Raw genomic sequence first — 7,608 nt, forward strand, 5'->3', positions numbered from 1 at the left:
AACAAAAAAGCAAAACGTCCGTGCACACTGGACCTATTGTGAATTCTGTAAGTGCTGTTAAAAATGACGCCATCCAAAATAGAGGCAGCTGTGTGTGTGCGTTGTTGCAAAACAAAGGGTTAACATTTCTTACGCACGTTCCTGGTAACACGTGTGTGCTGCGGATTGTGGCATTCTTTTATGCTCCAGCTTTGTCTTTATGGTAACAACAGCTTCCTCAAAGAGTGTGCTGCAGTTTTAGCTCCTGGTTGCTTCATGTTACCTTTATTAAGATTTAACTTACACAGTGTGGGAAGAGGACTTGTTTTTGATCTTTGGAGATATTCTGCAGTGGACTGCTATAAACTCAGCTTTCTTCTGTCTGTGTCTGTACTATTACGTTTTTTTGGTGGGAAGGGCGAGGGTTGGTTTGCAGAGTGGATTTCAGTTCAAGCTCATTTTTCTGAAAGGCAAACATTCAGAGGATGAAAATAGAGTTACGGAAAGATATTCAGGATTAAATATAAAACTCCCTCACCCTCAAAGCAGGTGGTTAGCGTTTGGGTTTTTTTTTTGTTTCTTCCCTTCTATTAAGTAAATAAAACTTAGTGGGATGTTAGGGGAAATGGAGATTTGTGTTTAGTGCCCCCTCATTCTTTGTTTTTGTTTTTTCGTAAATACATTAACTAAATTCTAAATGTAGGCTAAAACTACATAGTATACCTTCACCTGCGATCAAATGGATAGCTAGAATGGCTATTTTGCTAGGTCTGTTGTCTCCAAAGACTCATGCAAGAATCCCAGCCATCTGTATCTATACACCCACTTACATCTGAGTTAGTGTCAATGATTTTCTATACTTGTGGCTGCAGTACTGGGAGTAGGATGTGCTATAATGCGGATCATCTCTACTTCTGTATTTATTTATTTATTGCTAGACTTCAACCATAGACTGCTTCCCCTCCTCCCTCCCATCTCTTCCTTTCCCTGTAGTCATGCAAGATGAATTGTCTGTAGTCATGCACTTTGTATTAATGTATTAGAAATGGAACCTGTTTTGTACTTTTTATACTGTCCATACACTTGTAATCCAAACTTTTTTTTACTAGGGTAATGAATAAATTTAGACTTATTTAGAAAAATAAGCATTTTTCTCCTCTGGATTTTTTTTTTTTGAACTCTGCCCTGTAATGAGATTTCCTGACATAGTGCATGGTTCATTTTAAGCAAGTGTACCAAAGAAGAGACGGAAAGATAATTCTCTGCTCTGAAACCAGGAAATTTATTGAATTTTGGAAGAAAAGCAGGGCTGGGAAAGGATGCAGTGTCTAGACAGATACAGTTGGCTTAGTGCTTAATTGGCAGAACTTCCCTTCAGGCGCGTGTTTGTATTTAGTAGGAATCCCTGTGCTGGAAACTGGTGAAGCTGATGCTTTTGAGTTTCACTTCCTCGCATTCTTGCAAAATGTGATCTGTATTGCTCACCAGGACTCAGCTGAAACCACGTTAAAGGTTTGAAGCAAAGGCCCAGATCCCCAAAGGTATTTACATTGATTTCAATGGGCATTAGTCACCTAAGTACTGTCGAGGATCTGGACCTAATCTGATTGCAAAGCTTTTGAAACCTGGAATGTGATGTTCACCTGTTGTGTGGGAGGAGAATTTGGAGCAGACCCTTAGTTGGTACGAATCAGCATGGCCCTATTTTCTTCAATGGAATTACATTGACTTACTCCAGCTGTGAGTCTGGCCATTTATGTCTTACGGAAAAAGAGAAAAATGCACATAGGTGAACGTGGAAGTCATGTGAGTGAAAATTCTTTGGACTTTGGTATCCCTGCGTATTTCCAAGGAGATGAAGACCCTTGGGGCATATACTTGTCAATTTCTGAAAGGAATAAGTTGACTACCTAAGTAATTCCTATTATCTGTATTGTCTAATTTAGAATTGGTAGACAAAGGGCCCAGATGCTTTCCATCATTCCCACCCCTCAGGAATTGACAAATGTGAATTCTTTTAATTTTTTCTAAGGTGCTACTGCTGCAATGTTGTAACCTTAAATTCTGTATAATCTCAAGCTCCTGAGATGGTCACTCTAGTGAATGTTCTGTTGTGTACTACTAGGAAGCAGATCATCTAGTTGAGGTGTGTTTGGGCAAAAGAAAAAGCCATTTCAGTGAGAAAATTGGAGAGAGAAGACTGCAATAAAGACAAAATGCCAAAGCTGGCGTTTGGGATGAAAGGTGAAGGAGGGAGACTGCATGCAAGACAAGATTTCTTGTTAAAAGCCCTGGAGAAGGGCTGAACAGTTACAGCTATCGCAATACAAATGGAAATCCTATTAAAACACTATCCAATAGAATGGTTACACACACACAAAAAGAACACCCCAGAAACCCAAAAACACTCTTTCAGGAAGTGTTTTCAAGCCCTTTTTTTGAATGCATAATGGTTGACTAAGATATGTTAAAGGGGAGAGAGTTCCAGACCTAAAAGACCTTGCTTCTTACAAAATAAGGCCCTACCTCATGGCAGATGTCTGTATGGGGGTATTAATTAGTAGTGAGATGTAAACCAATAATAGTATTAACACCCAGCTCTTACTGAGCACTTTTCCTCAGTAGCTCTCAAAATGCTTTTCAAAGGAGGGCATATCAATTATTCCCCTTTTACAGAAGGGCAAACTGAGACAGTGAGAGGTGAAATGACTTGGTCCCACATCACCCAACAGCCCAGTGGCAGAATCGGGCATAGAATCCAGGTCTCCTGAGTCTGTCCACCCACTAGGCTGCACTGCCAGTGAGGGGAAAAAAAAAGGACAAATACATTTTTGTATAATAATGCACACAGGGCTAGTTATTCCGGTTTGTATGCTGTAAAGATGTATATAATTTTTAAGATGCTAGCTACAGCACTGAGCCTGGAGCATGCTTTCAGATTAAAATGCATTTATCATGGTGCAGTCCCATCCCCATACACTGGATATGCCATATTAAAACACTTCTACTCAGAAGTGCTTTAAAATCCTATTTCAGTATGCATTAGGAAATGAGTTGAAGGCTTAATATAAATTGTCCCCATAGTAAATTGATCACTGTATTAAGTGGATCTAAAATTTGCCACTGATAGGGAAGTATCTTGCTCAATATAGTACAGTGCCTCTTGGAGTAGCTTTTATTTTATATTACAGTTGACATCCTTGAGTTCTTCTGATGCTATAAAGCTAGATACACTAGGTAAATCTATTCTTTGCATGGTTGTATAAAGAGCAGACATCGACATGAGGGGAAATAGCCTGATTATATAAAGCAGTTGCATTCTTACAAATGTTTAATATAAATGTACAGTGTGAGGTTAACATTTGATAGTGAATTTTTTAATACAATATATTTAATTTTGGAGTTTACTTTGGGAAAACATTTTTTTAAAAAGTACCAGCTGGCTGCCATTAATAACGGACAACTCAGAAAATCACCACTCATTAGCAGTGAGTGAACGTTTGTGGCTGAAACTTTTATTCACCTCAAAATGCAGGTTTGGGTCAATCAAAACATTTCAGAAACTCATGTTGAATTCACTAGATTGTTTAAGCTGAAAAACAAAACCCCAAAAACAAATCTGAAAAAATCTAAATGTTTTGGTTTAGGCATTTTAAAAACATTTGGTTTTTCAGTTCAAAACAACTTTTTGTTTTGAAATTCATTACAATTTTATCTTTTAAAAAAAAAAAAAAATCACAACAATTTTTAATTTTGAAAAGTGTTTCAGGTCAACCCAAATTATTTTTTAATTTTTTGGAAGTGCCAGCAACCATAAAAATCAGTTATTTTCACAGCTCTATTTTTCACCCCCTTTCTCTTAGGCTATATCTACACTAGCACTTTTGTTGGTCAGGGGTGTGAAAAAAACACACCCTGACTGACATAAGTTTCACTGACAAAAAAAAATCGGTGTGGACAGTGCTGTGTCAGCGGCAGACTCACTCTCCTGCTGACATAGCTAGTGCCACTCATTGGGGTGGTTTAATTATGCCGGGGGGGAGCTTTCTCCCGTTGGCAAAGAGCGACTACACGGGAGACCTTACAGCAGTACAGCTATGCTGCTGTGAGGCCTGTAGTGTAGACATAGGGTATATTTACACTGCAGAGTGAAGTCGATTTACTGTAAATTGACTTTCATCCGCCGAATTGTAGAAGTTGCGGAAGTGTGACCACACCACACTCCTTGCATTGGGCTCTTGCATCCCCATTCGCCATGCTTGGGTTGACGTTCAAAGCAGTGCACCATGGGTAGCTATCTCACAGTGCAACTAGCCGCAGAGGCTTTTGGAAAGCTTGTCGTCCTCCCATGATGCAATGTGTTTCCTCCCCCTCCCTACTTGTCCCGAATAAACTGCAAACACTTTTTCGTGCTGTTTTCTATGTCATGCTGTTGCTGGACCGGCATGGAGCTCTCTCAGCTCTGTACTATCGTGAGCATCACAAATACCTCACAGCTTATCTGCAGTATTTTCAAAGGTGAGAGAGGAGCTGCAGCATGGAAAATAGTGATGTTACAGAGGCTGCCCTGCTACAAGCCATAGAGCAAAACAATTCCCGTTTGCTGCAGGCTGTCATGCATCATCTTCAGTCCGTGGAGCGCCAGTTCTGGTCCGAGGAAACAAGCACAGACTGGTGGGATCGCATCGTTAAGAAGGTGTGGGATGATGAGCAGTGGCTGCAGAACTTTCATATGCGAAAGGCCACTTTGAACTTTGCGCGGAGCTGTCCCTAGCCCTGAAGCATGTGAATCCTCTCTTGAGACCAGCTCTGACAGTGAAGAAGCAAGTGGCCATTGCTCTGTGGAAGCTAGCAATGCCAGACTGCTACCAGTCAGTTGGGAATCAATTCGGAGTCAGTAAATCCACCATGGGAGCTGCTGTGATGCAAGTGTGCGGGGCCATTAATAGACTTCTGCTACAAAGGGTAGTGACGTTGGGAAACATGCAGGACATAGTGGACGGGTTTGTTGCAATGGGGTTCCAAAACTGTGGAGGGGCCATAGATGGCACGCATATCCCTATCCTAGCACCTGATCACCTTGCCACAGAGTACATAAACTGGAAGGGATACTTCTCAATGGTGTTGCAGGCCCTTGTGGATCACAAGGGACATTTCACTGACATCAATGTGGGGTGGTCAGGAAAGGTGCATGACACATGCCTCTTTAGGAACTCGGGTCTGTTCAATAAGATGCAGGCAGGCACTTTCTTCCCTGACCAAAAAATAAATAATGGGGCTGTTGAAATGCCAATAGTGATCCTGGGGGATCCTGCCTACCCCTGGCTCCCTTGGCTAATGGAGCCCTACACGGGCATCTGGACAACGAGAAGGAACATTTCAATCACAGGCTCAGCATGTGCAGAATGGTGGTGGAATATGTTTTTGGGTGTTTAAAGGCCAGACGGAGATGTCTACTCACTAGGCTTGACACCAATGAATAGAACATCCCTTCGGTTATCTCTGCATGCCGTGTGCGCCATAATTTGTGTGAAACAAAGGTGAAAAACTCCCCCAGGATTGGGCCGTGGAGGCTGATAGGTTGGCTGCAAATTTTAAGCAGCCAGATTCCAGCGCTATGCTCAAAGCCAACTGCGGAGCGCTTTGCCTACAGGAAACATTGAAAAAACGGTTTTGCAACCGAAGTAATGTATGTCTCTGCTATGCCTCTCTCTTTCCCATCCTCCCCACATACACACCAGCAGCCCCCTTCCCTTCTTTCCCTGCCCAAGCTATAAATGAATAAAGGCAGCTGTTTTTTAAAACTGCAAAGTTTTATTTGTTGACCCGTTTCAATGGGGGGAAAGGACGATAACGTTGTAAAGTGTCACTGTGCAAGCAACTATGGATGCGTGCAGTTCTCAAAGGGGCTGTCGCCCCAACCAATGTGGAATGCAGCACATAGTGCACCCTGCTCAGCCGCCTCCTAGAGCACTTGGGGGTGGGAGCTGATAAAGTAGTAGGCGGTGGAGCATTTTGGAAGGGCTGCAGAGGGAGTCTGTCCTGATGCTACTCTTCCTGAAGCTCTACCAGACGCCTCAGCGTGTCAGACTGATCCCACATAATACGCAACATCTCCTGTTGCATATCATACTCCTGCTCCTGTGCTGATCTTCTGTGTTCCATGTTCATGTCTAGTTTTTCAGACAAGGACATATTCCAGGCTCTGAGCTCTGTGTCAGCAGCCGCAGAGGCGTTCTTTAGTGCGCTAAACATGTCATCCTGTGTCTTTTTCTTTCTGCTTCCTAATCTGGGAAAGTCTTTCAGCAGGAGTTCTGCAAGGTGGGCTGAAAGCTGAAGTGTTGACTGTAAGAAAAGCAAAACTTAAAGTTGCCATTGTTAGCTAACCCAAAATAGTAGAAGAAATGTTACAATGTAAAAAGAACTCCCCTTCATGTTCACAAGGCTAACACAGGCCCGCATTCCAATCTGTAAGTAGCAGATGGGTCAGAGTGGCGTTCCAGACATGGTAAGCAAGGGGCCTTTGCATCCCTTATGGAGTGGTTTAATTCGCATTAAAATCCAAAATCCACATTTGAGCAAGGAGAGGGATCACCAGGCTCCCCTGTAACATCCCAAAGGACCAGTTTGGGAGGAGATGGGCAAAACAGACACTGCGGGTGAAGTGTAGCAGCAGAAAACATAGGGCAACCAGTGTCCCGACCCGTAACACCCATAGCAACGAAACCAGAATGAGGAATTGTCTTGGGAGGTGACAGGGCCACCGGCCATGGCAGAGGAATGACACGGAGTGACTGTATTGGTAAGGTATTTTAAACTTGTACCATCTTCCCTAGGTGACCATGTGTGATATCAGTCTTCTGAGGGTAATGCAGGTGGAAAAGGAAGATTTACTGCAAGCATCGGGGTACAGGCCTGGCCCTTATGCTGCTATGCTGTGTTCTGCGATGCCTGCTCATTTAATAGCAGAGTGGCGGGGTAAAGTCTCCTACTATGGCAGAAGAAATAAGGCTGCCCTCTCCAGAAACCTTCTTCAAAGGTTAACAGATTACCTACATGAAAGTTTCCTTGAGATATCCACAGAGGATTCTTGGAGCATACCTCTGCACATAAATAAGCTGAAATTTGGAAACACCCAGGAAGCCCATCCCTTCAAAAACACGAACTCCTTTTAAGAAGCTGGACTGGGGACATAACCACAAAAAGATTTGCCCCACACACTCACCAGATGTGCCTTCCCCTGCATCTCGATCAGTCCCGCTGTCCTGTGTGTGGCTGGACTGCTCTGGAGTAATGAACAGGTCCTGGCTCTCAGGGAGAATGGATACCCTGCTCTCCTGCACCCTGCTCTCCTCATCCTCATCCGCCTCATCCACAGAGTCCTCCTAATTTGTTCTGGATTGGGATTCTGCAGAGGTATCGACGCTACATGGTGGCATAGTGGTGGGGTCATCACCGAGACTCGCATGCAGCTCTTCGTGAAAGCGGCATGTTTTGAGCGAGGAACCAGAATGGCTGTTAGCTTCCCTAGTTTTCTGATAAGTCTGCCTCAGCTCTTTGATCTTAACGCGGCACTGCTGTGCGTCCCTGTTGTGCCCCCTCTCCAACATACTGCATGATATCTCGTAG

This window comes from Emydura macquarii, unplaced genomic scaffold (genome assembly GCF_026122565.2).
Source record: "Emydura macquarii macquarii isolate MOO-44397 ecotype Brisbane River unplaced genomic scaffold, CSIRO-AGI_Emac_v2 contig_3530, whole genome shotgun sequence".
Lineage (NCBI taxonomy): Eukaryota > Metazoa > Chordata > Testudines > Chelidae > Emydura > Emydura macquarii.